Below are 17,797 nucleotides of genomic sequence, written 5' to 3' on the forward strand. Positions count from 1 at the left end.
GCTTCCGCTCCACCATTCCCTCACCATCCGCTTCCGCTCCACCATTCCCTCACCATCCGCTTCCGCTCCACCATTCCCTCACCATCCGCTTCCGCTCCACCATTCCCTCACCATCCGCTTCCGCTCCACCATTCCCTCACCATCCGCTTCCGCTCCACCATTCCCTCACCATCCGCTTCCGCTCCACCATTCCCTCACCATCCGCTTCCGCTCCACCATTCCCTCACCATCCGCTTCCGCTCCACCATTCCCTCACCATCGCCTTCCGCTCCACCATTCCCTCACCATCGCCTTCCGCTCCACCATTCCCTCACCATCGCCTTCCGCTCCACCATTCCCTCACCATCGCCTTCCGCTCCACCATTCCCTCACCATCCGCTTCCGCTCCACCATTCCCTCACCATCCGCTTCCGCTCCACCATTCCCTCACCATCCGCTTCCGCTCCACCATTCCCTCACCATCCGCTTCCGCTCCACCATTCCCTCACCATCGCCTTCCGCTCCACCATTCCCTCACCATCCTCTTCCGCTCCACCATTCCCTCCCGCTCCACCATTCCCTCACCATCCCCGTCATTGTCTCCCCCCCCCCCCCCCCCCCCCCTCAAAAAAATCTCCAAATTCAGATTTCTAGAGGAGAATCTTCTCCTTCCGGCGGTTCTTATGATTCAGACACTATGCTAATCTCGGTCCTCGTTATTAGAACAGTCAGTTGCTAACAATTACAGCTAGAGAAATTCCCAAAATAACCGCAGGAGCGGGGACGTCTTAGTGATGACACCAGATGACACTTCACCATCCATTCTTCTAAATTCCAGCAGCCTGACAATTAAGGAAGACTGATGGCGGTGAGAAATATTTGTTTTCTGGAAACAATGATCTCAATGTCGTCATCTCATCCCGGAGAATAACTTTTTACTTTGGTCATGAAGTGTGTGTGTGTGTGTGTGTGTGTGTGGTTTTTTTTTTTTTTTAAATTTTTTTGGTAACCCCTTCCCGACATCCGCCTTTGCCATGACAGTGGCCTGTCATTCACTGACTTCTCTTCTATGTAGCCTGCAATAGAGGGTTTGGAAGGAAACGGGGGGATGGGGGGGGGGGGGGGTTTGAGAGTCAAAAAACAGAAATCAAAGAATGCCGTCGGCGGGAAGGAGTTAAAATTCCTAATACAGGTGTATAGTAGGCTTAGTGTTCCACAATTGTGTATACAGTTTACTAGGTTATTTAAAGTGAATGTTTGCCCTTTTGACACCATTGTCTAAAATTTCTAATGTGTAAACCAATTTTTCAGAGTGTGGTTTATTTTTATTTTTTTATTTTTTTTAAAGAAATTTATTGGAGTACCTTCCAAAACTAAACTGTGCCCCTCCCCTCGCACCACTTTGAAGGGGAGCCAGTGTGTGTTATGTTTTTGAATAACTTACCAATGGGTTTTTTGCCAAATTATGTTCTCCTCTCCAAGGCACTGACCACTTCTCTGCTTCTCTGATGCATGCAGTGAGAGGAGGAATTTTCTTCAAGACTGGTTTCCCTCACCATTATTTCCCCACCGGCATGAGATGCACCAGAATTTAAGAGCCTCTGACCTCTTAAAGGGGCTCTATCAGCAAAATCATGCTGAAAGAGCCCCACATATGCGTGAGTAGCCTTTAAAAAGGCTATTCAGGCACTGGAAATGTTATATTAAACTACCCCCCCCCCCCCCCCACCACCGTTTTAAAATAATAACCTAAAAAAGAATGTGCTCTACTTACGGATTGTGCACGCTGGGCGGGCATTCAGGGTGTGTCGTCTTCTTCATCCACGCCTCTTCTTCCTCCGATGTCCTCCGGTCCCATCCTCCTCCGGTGCTCGCGAACGGACACTGATATAAAAAAAAATAGCCTGGGCGCATGCACAGTAGCATGCGGCTTCTTCTACGGCTACTGCGCAGGCGCCCAGGCTATTTTTTATATCAGTGTCCGCTCGCGAGCGCCGGAGAGGTACGGGACCCGAAGACATTGGAGGAAGAAGAGGCGTGGATGAAGAAGACACACCCTGAATGCCCGCCCAGCGTGCACGTTCGGTAAGTAGAGCACATTCTTTTTTAGGTTATTTTAAAACTCGGGGGTAGTTTAATATAACATTTATAGTGCCTGAATAGCCTTTTTAAAGGCTATTCACGCATATGTGGGGCTCGATCAGCATGATTTTGCTGATAGAGCCCCTTTTAATAGTTCTGGCACACCATGGGAGGTCACATGTACCAGAACTGAAACTTACGGGAGTCTAAGTCATAGATTTCGCGTACAAGCCTCAATCTGTCTCCTATAAACCAGCATTGATAGTTTCATACAGGAAACACTGTGTATCAGGGCAAAGATGTCAGCGCTCCAGAAGGGAGCATATAAATTCCCAATAAAGCTGTCAATTGGTTATCCAATACACGGTTTCGGAGGGGACAACATGCACTGAACCGCTTTAATGGGTTTGTAGCCTTGTGTGCATGCTGTCTCTGTTCCGTGAATATTGCAGTATTCGGCTATCTCTGGCAATCCCACAAAGTTGCGTGGACTGGCAGTGCCTCTCCATTCAGATGTGGGGTATACAAGACATTTGTTCTTATAAGCTCAACCCACTATTAAAAGGATCCTCTGGGACTGTAGTGTTTAGAATTGTTTAGACTATAACCAGACTGTGAGGTTTTCAGGGAATTTCTTAAAATTTAAGAATTTTTAGTTTTTTCTTTTTTGATGTTGGAGGGAATTTTCTTTGAGCTTTGTGCCGCAAAAGTGATTGTTCCCAGGAGAGGCGGCATCACCGCACATGTGTTCATCCTGGCATGATGCCTTCTGTTCTTCCCGCCGATGCTTTGTGAAACATTACGGTATAATCACAGTCTTGGCACATCTGTCTAATGGGCATGTGAGGTAGAAGTACAGCGATCGATAGATGTGTATATCATATGTATGTGTGTATATAGTGTGTGTTTGTGTATATATAATTTATTTATGTATGTATTTGTCAGGGTCTGGGGTTGCTAGGTGGGGTGGCATAGACACACAAGTCCAGTTTCTTTAGTCCAAAACTAAGGTAGAGTTTATTTTTACTCAAAAATATAGTTCAGCAACAAAAGAAAATACAAAAATAAATACCTGCCCGGCTAGGCACTAACTAAACATAGAATAGGTTACCTCACCTAGAATAACAGAAATCCAAAAGCCAGTAGAATCATTCAGGACACAGCACCAAAAATATCACCTCTTTCTTTGGCTCTCCAGCCAAACTTTGCCAAAGTGTTGGAGCAACTTCTTAAGCCTCCTTGACGAGGAAACTCTCTGCAGCTGAGTCACTGCCGGAACATCCCCAAAGTGTGGACTGGAGGGGGGGTGGAATGACAGGTCCCACTACCAACCTACCTGCCATTCCTTAAAATCCAGCCCAGTACTGAGCATTTACCAAACTGCTCAGCAGACGAAAGTTATCTGCTGAGAGCAAAACATTCCTTCCGGAGTTTTCTCATCTCACCCACCTTACACTGGGTTCACACCAGCGTCTGGACTCTTATCAGGTTTCCGTCTTTTGCATGCAGAAGGTGGAAACCTGTCATGCTGAGTCTGGCCGTGAGCGCTGGTGACTGCATGGCCGACTCTGTGTCCGTTTTAAAAACAATGGTTTCGCAGCGGAGAGCATAAAACGCTCACGGCCGGACACTTTTCAAACCCATTCAAATCAACAGGTTTGAAAAGATGCCGGCAGGTGCCAGTCTCCTGTCCTGTTTTGTGCAGGAAACAGAAACCTGCAGAACGGAGTGCCGGGTGCAGATGTGAACGAGCCCTTAGTAGTCTGGGTGAGATGTACACCCCCTCCATTACCTGACCAGCCCTTGGCTTACACTATATATATATATATATATATATATATATATATATATATATATAATATCTATCCTATTAATATTATAAATGTGAAAGTTTGTTAGTTTGGATGTTTGTGGGTTTGTGTGTTCGGATGTTTGTTAGTCAATCACGCAAAACCCGCTTGACCGATTTGGCTGAAATTTTCCACAAACATAGTTAATACACCCCATTGCGCAATAGGCTACTTTTCGTCACAATAGCGCACATACGTTTTTCCCAGGACCCCCACAAACCCCAAACTCACATCACTATCTCTGCAATCTCACACACTTTGGACCCCGATTTGGCTGAAATTTTCCACAAACATAGTCCCTACACTCGATTGCGCAATAGGCTACTTTTCGTGACAATAGCGCACATACGTTTTTCCCAGGACCCCCACAAAACCCAAACTCACATCACTATCTCTGCAATCTCACACACTTTGGACCATAGCAAGCCACAAAATTCATATTACCCCCTACAGCAGAGGTCAGCAACCCCTGGCACACATGCCAAGAGTGGCACTCCTGCCATATTTCACTGGCACGCCAGCAGCACAGGACCTGCAAGAGTTAAATGAAGTCTCTGCTACAGCTGAGGCATAAGGACACTCCCCTTTGCGAGATGTGCAGGAAACCCAGGGGGTGGAGCTTAATCGCTCAGGTCTGTGCCTGCTATAGTGATAGCTCCTGCCGAAGCTGCTAGCAAACTGAAAGTAAGAAACACACAGCTCCCTTCCTTTACTTCCTATTCTCATTAATGTCAGGCATGGGGTTATTAGTTTAGTGTTAGTAACTCCATGTACCTCACATTAATAGGAATAAACCCCATCATGTCCCTCATATTAACCCCTGTGTGCCCCATATAAAGGTTACTAATATGTGAGACATATGGAGGTACTAATAAAAGACCTCAGTAATGAAGATACTTAATTATTACCTCCAAGTCTCTCACATATCAGTAACTAGAGATGAGCGAGTACTGTTGGGATCAGCCGATCTGAACAGCACGCTCCATAGAAATGAATGGATGCACCTGGTACTTCCGCTTGGACGTAGCCAGCGTGCTTAACCCCCCGCGTGCCGGCTACGTCCATTCATTTCTATGCGAGCGTGCTGTTCGGATCGGCTGATCCCAACAGTACTCGCTCATCTCTATCAGTAACTCTTACACTGGGGTTAATGTGAGGGACATGATGGGGTTAATTGCTATTAATAAGAGGCGCATGGAGTTACTAAACTGTCATGCACAGGGCCAGACTTTATGTTGCTTACTCAAGAGTATCCTGTGCCCAAAACTTACATGTACTGGCGGAAAATAACAAATCATACAATGTCGTATATCGAAGTATATTAACCTGAAATACCTCTGTCCCAAAGTCACTATGTACAGTTTATACCAACACCGTATAGCGGCTGAAATACAAATTACATTCAACACAAAAGTCTCATGTGCTCTCGGAATTACAGCAAAAACAAGATACACAGTTACATTTTATATCCCATCCCTTATACACAGTACGAAAACCTTACCCGCGCCTGTATATACCCACTTCTACAATCACCGCAGACTAAGTTGCGGGTACCAGCTAACATATAGAGATATATATATATATATATATATATATATATATATATATATATATATATATATATATATATATATATATATATACTCACTCACTCACCGGCCACTTTATTAGGTACACCTGTCCAACTGCTCGTTAACACTTAATTTCTAATCAGCCAATCACATGGCAGCAACTCAGTGGATTTAGGCATGTAGACATGGTCAAGACAATCTCCTGCAGTTCAAACCGAGCATCAGTATGGGGAAGAAAGGTGATTTGAGTGCCTTTGAACGTGGCATGGTTGTTGGTGCCAGAAGTGCTGGTCTGAGTATTTCAGAAACTGCTGATCTACTGGGATTTTCACGCACAACCATCTCTAGGGTTTAGAGAATGGTCCGAAAAAGAAAAAACATCCAGTGAGCGGCAGTTCTGTGGGCGGAAATGCGTTGTTGATGCCAGAGGTCAGAGGAGAATGACCAGACTGGTTCGAGCTGATAGAAAGGCAACAGTGACTCAAATAGCCACCCGTTACAACCAAGGTAGCCAGAAGAGCATCTCTGAACGCCGCACAGTACGTCGAACTTTGAGGCAGATGGGCTACAGCAGCAGAAGACCACACCGGGTGCCACTCCTTTCAGCTAAGAACAGGAAACTGAGGCTACAATTTGCACAAGCTCATCGAAATTGGACAATTGAAGATTGGAAAAACGTTGCCTGGTCTGATGAGTCTCGATTTCTGCTGCGACATTCGGATGGTAGGGTCAGAATTTGGCGTCAACAACATGAAAGCATGGATCCATCCTGCCTTGTATCAACGGTTCAGGCTGGTGGTGGTGGTGTCATGGTGTGGGGAATATTTTCTTGGCACTCTTTGGGCCCCTTGGTACCAATTGAGCATCGTTGCAACGCCAAAGCCTACCTGAGTATTGTTGCTGACCATGTCCATCCCTTTATGACCACAATGTACCCAACATCTGATGGCTACTTTCAGCAGGATAATGCAATGCCATGTCATAAAGCTGGAATCATCTCAGACTGGTTTCTTGAACATGACAATGAGTTCACTGTACTCCAATGGCCTCCACAGTCACCAGATCTCAATCCAATAGAGGAGCATCTTTGGGATGTGGTGGAACGGGAGATTCGCATCATGGATGTGCAGCCGACAAATCTGCGGCAACTGTGTGATGCCATCATGTCAATATGGACCAAAATCTCTGAGGAATGCTTCCAGCACCTTGTTGTATCTATGCCACGAAGAATTGAGGCAGTTCTGAAGGCAAAAGGGGGTCCAACCCGTTACTAGCATGGTGTACCTAATAAAGTGGCCGGTGTGTATGTATATGTATGTATGTGTGTGTGTGTATGTGTGTGTATATATATATATATATATATATATATATATATATATATATAATTATAATATATATGAAGAGCTCAACGGAAAAATGGCCTAAGTCCACATTTTGTCATATTTCAAATTATTACCTAGAAAGCTTCTTTGTACCTCGTTCTATGCATTGGGTTTACAAGGTACCTAGGATTAATGACCTAAGTCCATATATTTCAATGCAGAAGAATTTACATTCAATGGAATAATGGCCTAAGTCCAATACAAACTTACTTCACTCTCGTTGGTCATTTTTTCATTGAAATCGTGACTTCCGGTCTGTTGTTTATATTAGTGTAAAAACTTTGTCTTATTGTTTAAAAGGCTCTAAATCGACTTTTGCACATATTTAGCGCCGAAAAGGGAGGCAGGTAATTATTATTCTTCATCGTTTAATAATTTTTACGGTATATTTGACAATATTATCATAAGATTGCACTTAAGCCGACTGCTGCGGCAACCATAAAGATACGTGTGCTGTAGCGCCTTCGATGTGTAAGCCATATTTAAGATGTGCCTTTATTTCTGTTATGCTATTATTATTATTTATTATTATTATTCATTATTATTATATAATAATAATAATAATAATAATAATAAATAATAGTAATTAATATTAAATAATATATATATATATATATATATATATATATATATATATATATATATATATATATATGAAACTGCAATTTTTTTAATAAATACAATTTATGATTAGGATTAACCGTGTTCATTAGCTGATTACATTGGATAGATATATTCCACAATAATGCCCGTTTGCTTTAGGCTAAAACTTTAAATTTCGTTTCTCTCACAATATTGCTTTTTGGACTTAGGCCATTTTTCCGTTGAGCTCTTCATATATATACAAAAGAAAATACAAAAATAAATACCTGCCCGGCTAGGCACTAACTAAACATAGAATAGGTTACCTCACCTAGAATAAGAGAAATCCAAAAGCCAGTAGAATCATTCAGGACAAAGCTCCAAAAATATGACACCTTTCTTTGGCTCTCCAGCCAAACTCTGCCAAAGTGTTGGAGCAACTTCTTAAGCCTCCTTGACGAGGAAACTCTCTGCAGCTGAGTTACTGCCGGAACATCCCCAAAGTGTGGACTGGAGGGGGGGGTGGAATGACAGGTCCCACTACCAACCTACCTGCCATTCCTAAAAATCCAGCCCAATACTGAGCATTTACCAAACTGCTCAGCAGACGAAAGTTATCTTCTGAGAGCAAAACATTCCTGCTGGAGTTTTCTCATCTCACCCACCTTACACTGGGTTCACACCAGCGTCTGGACTCTTTATTATTATTATTATTATTATTATTATTTATTTATTAAAAAAGTGTGTGTGTGTGTGTGTATGTATATATATGTATATGTATATATATATATATATATATATATATATATATATATATATATATATATATATATATACACACACATATATACACACAATTTTTTTTTTTTTAGTGTACAGTTGATGGTGTGTTGGCCAAAATTCATTTCTGGCCTTTAAATAGGCCTATGATATGAGCACTTTTCTGCAGGTGCTTCTCTTGCGTTCCGGAGGATTTATGTAACATAAGAGGCGCTGTTGGAGCCTTATGGTTATGTCATCAAAAAAGCACTTAAATGGCAAATATTTCATAGGCCGTTCATCAGCTGAAAGACAGACTAATAGTCCACCTGCGTACTGTCCAGATGATGCGGGTGTTGCCTGAGTGTACAGTCTCTAGTGCAGCATTATAGATCAGGGGTACTGCACTACTTGGGCCTGCCATAAGGTGACGGCCTGAGGCTAATGGGTCTAGTATTTACATATGTTAAAGGGGTTTCCAGTTTGAGACCAATATTTAAAAGGCAGATGATCTTTTTTGTATATTAAAAAGTTATACAATTTTCCAATATACTTTCTGTATCAGTTCATCAGTTTTCTAGATCTCTCACTGGAAAAACGACCAGGAGTAGATCCTATCTGGAATTTTTAGCGTCCAGACTCTCGGACCCACACAGACACAAAGAAAAATCTTGTGTATGGGGCCATAGAAAATTTGTCCGTGTGCCAAAAACTATGGCGGTGTTCATGTAGCCTAACTCTGTTATTCCTCGTTTAGTCTTCCTGGATATTTAGGAATATTTTGATAATGGGGTGTTAAAGGGACTCTATCAGCAAAGTTTTGCTGTATGAGCCCCACATATGCGTAAATAGCCTTTAAAAAGGCTATTCAGACACCGCTAATCCCGCTATAAAATAAAACTATAAAAATATATTATGTAAATCATACGTTAGCATGCACAGGGGCCGGTCATCTTGCTGTCACGCCTTCCTCTTCTTTCTTCTTCCAGCGACGTCCTCCTGTCCTGGCTCATCTCCGCCTTCATCTTCTGTTCCTCCGTCGGGTTGCATTCAAATCCCGCGCATGCGCAGTAGCGCTCCCTCCGGAGCGCTACTGTGCACGCGCCGGCGCTATTTTTGTTGTGGTTCTAAGTATTCCTTAGAACTATGCGAGCATGCGCAGTACGCTCACGAACGTCTTCACTACGGAAGAACAGAAGATGAAGGCGGAGAAGAGCCAGGACAGGAGGAAGTCGCTGGAAGATGAAAGAAGAGGAAGGCAGGACCGAAGATGAGGTTGGATTGTGCAAGACCGCCCCCTATGCATGTAAAGGTATGATTTACATATAGGTTTTTATAGTTTTATTTTAAAACGGGAGCAGGGTTTAAAATAAGATTAGCGGTGCCTGAAAAGTCTTTTTAAAGGCTATTCACGCATATGTGGGGCTCATACAGCAAAATTTTGCCGATAGAGCCCCTCGGGGTTATTCAGTTTTATGATTGACGGCAAAGCCTTATTAGATCTGTAGGGGGTCTGACAGTAGGGCCCACCGCAGATCACCGGTATTGGGACAGCGTGGGAGAGCCGTGCTGCTCACTTGCTATACAAACTATGCAATGTTGCCCCATAGACTATACTGAGGTTTTCCTGTAAGAAGTTATTTTTCTTATAATTTTTGAGGGCATCGGTTGTGTCCGACACCTGGTGCACAGTATACGGGGTCTGAAGTAGATGGCTCTGTACACTGTATCGTGGCCATACAGTGCTTTTGCAATGGAGCTCCCACTCACTTGAATGGACGCAGAGTTACAGTACCCTGACACGACCACTACTGTCTTCTCTGAAGTGATCGTCCTGACTCTATTTCCTGAAGACCTGTCATTGGTGGGGTGTTAGTCTTAAGGATAGACCACCAGTATCCCGTCTTGTAGAACCCCTTTAAGACCTGATATAAGGAAACCCCCCGCACTAGACCTAAACTCTATCGTGTAGTCTATTTTTGAACTTTTAGTTCTACTGAATAGAAAGGATGTGAAGCTTTGGAGTTTTGTGGCCTCATCCGAGACCTCAGAAAGAATAGACAGAGTTGAAGCAGTGGACGGTCTAATAAGATACAGATAGAGGTTAGAAATGTCTACGCGGCATAAACGTGAAATCTACATCTGCGGTCCCGGCCAGAGAACGGCGTACTGTCTCCCAAATTAATTTAAGGCAAAATTCAATTAGGAACCAGCTGTGAAATCTGCTCCATACAAGATCCCTTTGTTTCTTCAAAGTTCACATCTGAACTCCATGTCCCAAGGCGGGTTTCTGCCGACTGTTAACCCTTTTCGTACAGGGTTTTCTGGATTCACCAAGATGCAGCGATGCCCATGGGTGATTATTATAATTTATAACCAGATTCCTACCCGTTTGTCTCCGGTCAGCGGCACTGGACTCCTGATGGACGTCCTTGGGGATGCCCATAGACTATAATAGTCCAATTTATGAGGTTGCTGAGCAGAGCCAACAGGAGACCGGGCAGAAAGGGGTTTTCTTAGTGCTGCGTCCACTTTCCTAGAGATTGGACATTGGTGTAGAGGTATTGCTGAACAATGGGGGATGTCCATGACAAACAAGACGTTGCTAGCTTAGATTTCCTTACCGTGAATAAGTGATAAGATGGACTGTGGGTTATAAAGGTTATCCAGGGTTATAGGATTGAAGACCTATTAGGGATCAATATCAGACTGGTTGGTCTGACTCCTGGCAGCCCCTCCTGATGGGCACAACACCCGAATGCTATCAATTTGGTAATGGCTGAACTGGGTGTTGCGGCTCGAACGGGATTGCCAAGAATTAGTATCCCAATGATCTATCAATGAACTATTTATGGTTGTTTGGAAGGTTGTAGTATAGCTTGGGTATCTGGTCCTAAAAATATTATGGCATTGACTTTATTGTGACTTCAAGTTTCCTCGTTTGAGGGTATATAGTGGTTTTGTATAGTAGATTGTCCAGAGTCCCATTATTATCCACAGTAAATGCCATTGTTACTAGATGGACTGGGAGTGACTCGGTAGGATGCTGGTAGGTGGTGTCTGGCATCTGGAGCCATCCTGACTGCAGTGCATCTCTTATTTGCTGTGCAGGGTGTGTGAAGGATGATCCATGACTATCAAGGTAGTGCTTACAGATGCTCAATTGGGTTGAAGTCTGGAAAAATGCAAGACTAGGGAAGTACTTGTGCATTTCCAACTAGAGATGAGCGAACACGGTTTGGATCAGCCGTTCCGAACAGCACGCTCCCATAGAAATGAATGGAAGCAGCTGTCACGTACACTTTGCCGGCGGCCGGTCGCTTAACCTCCCGCGTGCCGGCTACGTACATTCATTTCTATGGGAGCGTGCTGTTCGGAACGGCTGTTCCGAGCAGTGTTTGCTCATCTCTATTTCCAACCAATGTTGGACCCTTTTACCCATGACGACGAATGATGTTTTGACAGTTTGCCGCACAAGCCATATAACCGCCATACCAGCCAACAAAACATCACTTCCTTCATGGGTTGTGCCGATGTCGAAAGTAGGAGGTTGTTACTGTAACGTGACTTGACCCTGTATATATTGGTGCTCATCTTCTGAATGATGGAGTCCATTATTTATTTAAGTCACTGTTTTGGTGGAAAAAGTTGCAAACCATTCCATGGTCTACTGGAGGATGCACCCAATTCATGACGAGGTATCCTTCATGGATACAAGGAATGTCAGGACTAGCATACAACATGGTAGCCTTGATGAATCCCCCAATGCGTCGACTCATTGCCAGCAAGCAGAGAACATGGCGGTGTATTGAACCGTGAAGTCTGTTAGAAAACTTTTTCTTCTGCCTTGTGTTCATGGCTTCCTGACCTCGAGTCGGTGAAGTGTCCCTGGATCTGTACAGTTCCCAGCCTCTATCCTTCACCCTAGAAATGTGAATTATATTACACGCTGCTTAGTGGCTTCTACTGTTTCCATGTTCACATTGTGCTGCGGGTTTGTGTTTCTGCCTGTGAAGTGTCTGCATGTTTTTAATTATATTGCATTATGGAAACATGGCCAATAAAATCTAGGTCACTTGCTTGCAGCCTGCTCAGCACTCGGAGGAGGAATACTAAACTTGCGCTATGCCTGACTGCAGCTGATCCGGAACATTTCTTCTTCATTTTAATAGTCATTGTTCTATGGAATTCCGCAGATTACACGCTCCCACCGGGCCCAATTGTGCCCCATGTTGCTTGTCAACACTTGGCTTCTGATATGAAATTTCACAGAAGGTCTGGTAGTGCGAGTGATGTCTGAGCTGCGCCTTGTTACTGATGTAGACGGAGCTCGATCAGCCATAACATTAAGATCAATACCATAGTGCCCAGTGGTCTGGACCACTTTTTGGGAAAAGTGGGCAGTATAAAAGTTGCGCTCTCAATTTTTGCCAGTTTTTTTTTTTATGTAGGGGGTTTGGTGAGCTTTCCTTATGGTATGTTCACATGGCAGATAGGTGGACTTCCCCTTCAAATGCTTATTGGTTTTCATCCCCACTAGCTTTCATTTGCTTCAAAATTGGCGCAGACTTCCGCCATGTAAACAGGCCATTAGAGTATAGTCACATGGTGTAATTTCAGAAAATCTCAAACTTCCCCCTAAAACTGGCCCTTGACAACCCATGGCAGAAAGCCAAAGCGGAGCTTGTGCTGAGACAACTTTGGTGATCTGGATGGTTTTTGGAGAGGATTTTGGGCGGAAGAGTGCTTTAAAGTCCATTAGAAGTCCGTTGCTCATAGACTTCAATGTTAAAAAAGTAATGGACTTGCTGTCCATCTTTTCAAATGGACTGAAAAGTCCTGCGTGTAAACGGACACAAGAAAAAATCCCATTGAAATGAAAGGAAATTTCAGATGGACCAGCTAGTGGCCGTTGCTAAAATTTTGTACGTACAATAGCGGACACTGCTGATGGAATCCAGCGGTAGTGTGAACCCTACCTAAGGTGCCTTCTCATATTTGACCTTTATGCTAGATCAATGGGATATGACTTAAGGGTTTGAAGAATGCAGGTCCTATATCTGGGGGAGCTCTAACCTCCGTCCTATATGCTAGGGCGACCTCTGCCTCCAGGCTGGGAATGGGGCAGTGACGTTCCATTTCCTCCTATGGGAGTCAAGGAAACATCTCACCAGCCATGGCCGCCTATCCATGCCACATCTGTACAGTCTATCAGTTTGTTACAGATGTGACAGATCAGATTGGTTAAGACCACCATGGGTGACAACTTGACACCTCATTTTTCTACTCCCTTCACTAGAATTTTAGTGTAGCCCATAGCAACCGAATCAGAATTCCACTTTCATTTTTCAAGTAATGTGTGCCAATTAGTTGCCATGGGCAACAAGGTCACTTTTTCTTTGGGCCTCTCCTTATACTTGTATTTTTAAAGAAAGCCTCTGTGCCTTGGTCCAGGATGAGGACTTGTGTGAAATAATAGGAAAATAACCTTTATTTGCACCATTGGAATTATTCTTTCCCCCTGCCATACTTGATTGTGTGTCATTGCATTGATATTATACCGATCTCTGCAGCCTAGTCGTACCACAAGCCCAATGGATTGTGGGCACTGGGTAGAAGAATTCCTGAAGTACCTATATCTTTTGCTCCTATAATGGCCCCATACTAAGCGGCACTGTATAGAGACTGTCATCACTCACATTACATCCTTGTCCCCAATGGGACAATCTAAATATTTGATCTCAGACACTTGCGAGGTCCGTTTCATAGGCAGTCGGACATCAACCTTTTGGGGTATACACGTGTGTGTGTGTATATCTCTCTATATTATAAAAATGAATTCTTGTCTGTCTGTTCTCTAATGCAAACCAAACGACTGGACCAATCTTCACCAAATGTGGTACAGAGATACTTCAGGTATCCGGGAAGGTTTAAGACGAGACTCCAACCCGCTCGGACATACCGTTGCTGAGATACAGCATTCCAAACACAGTGCCCCATTCCATCCTGTTCAGGCACTATGCCATAATTGAAGCAGTTCAGGTGACCACTGCGGCTAGTCACTGGACTTAGTGGTCACGTATTGGGCACCAGTGACATTTAGCAGCAATATGTGACCACCAAGGCCGGTGATTGACCACAGTAGCCACTTTACCCGATTCACTTTCAGCCCTGACGATGCCTACGCCAGATGGAACGCAAGACCCAACACCGGAGTGGAGAACCAGGGATAGCTGAACATTTGCTCTGAAAATTTCTTTAAAAGTTGAGTTCTTGGTGCAGATTTTGCTGTATTTTTTAAGCCAAGGACCAAAACTGGATTGAAAAAGAATGGGAACTATCGGGAAGGACTTGTACTTCTCCATCCTGCTGAATCCACTCCTGGCTTTGTTTCAAGGCACAGCGAAATCGGCACCAAAAAAACTTTCAACCTGTACGTGTCCTAACCATGTGTCCCCCCCCCCCCCCCCAAGCTAATGGAGTCCAGGCCACGGGTATGTGATTATCTTCTCAAATCCTGGGGCTATACCGGTAGGCGCTGGCTCCGTTTTCTCCGTCAGCCTGCCAGCTTTGTGTTTGCATTAGGGCTAGTTCACACGTGGGCAAAGGGGAGGTTTTTGACAGCGGAATTCGCTTCAAAAACCTCTCCTTTAACATGGTGGTCTATGTAGACCACTAGCTTTTTTTTTCCTCCTAGCGTTTTCCGCCTGAAGAAGCGACATGACCTTTCTTCAGGCGGAAAACGCCTGAAGAATTGCATAGAAGTGAATGGGAGGCGAAAACCGCGCGGTAAAAAACCGCGCGGTTTTTTGCACACAAAACGGTTTTCGCCTGCAGTTTCTATAGCACATATAGGAAAAAAAAACCCTAGCGAAAACCGCTAGCGAAAACCGCGTCAAAAACCTTGTCAAAAACCGCGTGGAATGCAAAAAACAGCGTCAAAAAAACTCCTCGAGGTTTTTTACCTCGCACAAATAAGCTAGGCGGTTTTCACGTGTGAACTGACCCTTAGTTTCCCCATAGGTCATCATCTTTCTTTACGTTGGTCCTTTAACCTCATTATGACGTGCTAATACAATACAGTCTCTCGTTCTAAGCCCGAGCCCCATCCACTCCCATTTTATGATCAAAGCCCAAGTAAAATGCAATTAATGGCGATGATAAAGCGGTTTTCTGCGGCTTGAATTTCAGTTCAGTAAGTAACAAGACGATGGCGGGGATAAGCGCGGCGCTCTTTAAATATTTAGCCAAGTTCTAAAGTATCCGAGAAATACCTTTCAATGCCGGCGTTAAACTTTCTTGGCCGCACTCCAGAATGTTGTAATGTCGCTGAGTCGAGTCAGTTCTTCTGGGTAGTGTGTAGACGTGCGCTGCACAGCCTGTCGCTGAGTGTGGCGGTGTCGTGACAGCACACTGATGGTTCTATGGGCGGGAGAGAGACCATGCTTTCAGATCACTATATCTGATATATAAAATATCAGGGCACTCACCGTCAGCGTCTTAAAAACGGAAGTAATTTATTTAATCAATTCTTAAAACTGTGCGCATATACAGAGGATGGCAGCGTACAGCAGATCAGCAACGACCGTTGTGTGTGCTAAACACACTTCTTCTGGCTTGCTACAACCATACTGGTAAGGGCTCGTGCACATGGAATTAACGCGAGCGTATTTTAGCAGAATACACGTGTAAAAATAACACTCCCATTGACTTCAATGAAATCTTTTACACGTGTAAAAAAAAAATCGCGTCACGGTTTTTGGCACTTTTTTTTTTTTTTTTTTTAATTCGTGTTTATTGATAAAAGAATGGATAACAAAGCCTAATTACAGAAGGTGGAGCGCTCCGGAGAAGACGCAGCTTTCCTAGCAAACTCCACCAAGAATCAACAAGAATATCATCGGCGTACCTATAATCAGCTAATAGTCCATAAACAGTTTTACATTTTTTAACTTTTTCTGAGAGGACAGAGTCTAGAAAAGAGTAAGAAAGGAGAGAGGTTTTTTGGCGCGTCTTTTGACGCATTTTTTTTTATTTTTACACGTGTATAATATTTCATTGAAGTCAGTGGGAGAGTTATTTTTACACGTGTATTGTACTAAAATACGCTTGTGTTAACTCCGTGTGCACGGGCCCTAAGTCTCAGATCTTTTTAAACCTACATTAGCCAATGACTGCACACATGGCACATATACACTGCTGAAGACAATCATCTTTTAACACAAAAAAGTTTTAACCATTTCAATACAAAGACTTAAAAATGGCATCAATATGCGTGAACAAAAAGGATGACAGCATTACAAATAAAGCATTCAAAAAGAAAAAAATTGAAATCATCTGAGCGTGTGTTTTTCAATTTCCGTACATACTTGAGTATAAGCCGAATTTTTCAGCACAGTTTTTGTGCTGAAAAAGCCCCCTTCGGCTTATACTCGAGTCAAGCAAAAAATAAAAAAGATATATATATATTTTTGGGTGTGTGTGTGGGTCTATGACCCCCCCTCCCCCAATAGTAATGTATAGGGTCTCCCATAAAATAGTGGAAAAAAAGAAGCTTTAAAAAAATAAATGTTGTAAATCTCTCCTTTCCCTAGAATACATATAAAAGTAGAAAATGACAGACACACATACACATTAGGTCTCCCTGTGTCTGAGAGTGCCCGGTCTACTGAATATAGGGGATCTGCAGGGCTCCTGTTCCATCAGGAAGGGGTTAATAGGAGCACTGCAGATCCCCTATAGTCAGCCAGACTGAATTCCAAGTGGGGGGAAAAACCCAGTCCTCAAGCTCAGGGAAGGGGCAGACAGACAACCAAAACACCCCCTCCCCTTCCCCAGCAACTACTGCACCCAAAAACATTTTAATTTTTGGAATTTTCCAGTAGCTGCTGCATTTCCCCCCCCTCGGATTATACTCGAGTCAATAAGTTTTCCCAGTTTTTTTTTGTGGTAAAATTAGGGGCCTCGGTTTATATTCGGGTTGGCTTATACTCTAGTAGATACGGTAATCTGTTTATTCCCAGTCTTCACTTCTGGACTCATGATCTTCACACATATTGATGCCATGTTTTTAAGTGCAAAGTATACAGCCTCTGTGTCTAGCGATTCGCCATGTCTGTTTGTCACGCCCGCCTGCCCCGCAGAGCATCCCGGTGGAGAGCCTTCCCGTCCAAATGGTGGAGCCTACTTATAACTCTGCCCCATATCACCAAAGCCCCACCCCTGCTAGCCATGGAAAAATGGTCTTGCTTAAAGCCGGTTCCTGATGCAAAAAAGGTTGGGGACCACTGGTGTAGAGGAGGCAGTAAATGTCCCCCCTTTTCTTTTATACAAATAAATTCTACTAAATATATAGTCAAGTAGAAACACTGGGGGGCATATACTAAAAACGTATGAAGAAGGAGCATATATTGGGCTCAGAAAAAAACATTTGCTCCAAAAATGTGGCACTTTCTCCATTTTCCGACCTGCTCAACACTTTTTGGAAAAATGGATGAAGGTGCTGAGTGCCTCAATGTGACAGATTTATTATATACTAGAAAACGGTTTTGTGTTGTGCCTGCCTGGCGTAGATTTCAATTTTACTTTGCAA

At 43.6% G+C, this 17,797-nt stretch overlaps 1 protein-coding gene across 4 annotated transcripts in view; it reads left to right on the forward strand.

Annotated features, from left to right (window-relative positions):
• TIAM1 (TIAM Rac1 associated GEF 1) overlaps nucleotides 1–17,797 on the forward strand; it is a 216,644-nt gene that overhangs the window by 26,719 nt on the left and 172,128 nt on the right. For 2 of the 4 annotated variants that reach the window (XM_075263433.1, XM_075263436.1), the window contains exon 1: nucleotides 14,675–14,699. The exons of the other annotated variants lie outside the window; for them this stretch is intronic. The gene's annotated coding sequence lies outside the window, so the exon portion shown is untranslated. Of the gene's footprint in view, nucleotides 1–14,674; nucleotides 14,700–17,797 lie in introns of those variants that run through there. 4 annotated transcript variants of the gene reach the window in all.

Source organism: Leptodactylus fuscus, chromosome 2 (assembly GCF_031893055.1).
Source record: "Leptodactylus fuscus isolate aLepFus1 chromosome 2, aLepFus1.hap2, whole genome shotgun sequence".
Lineage (NCBI taxonomy): Eukaryota > Metazoa > Chordata > Amphibia > Anura > Leptodactylidae > Leptodactylus > Leptodactylus fuscus.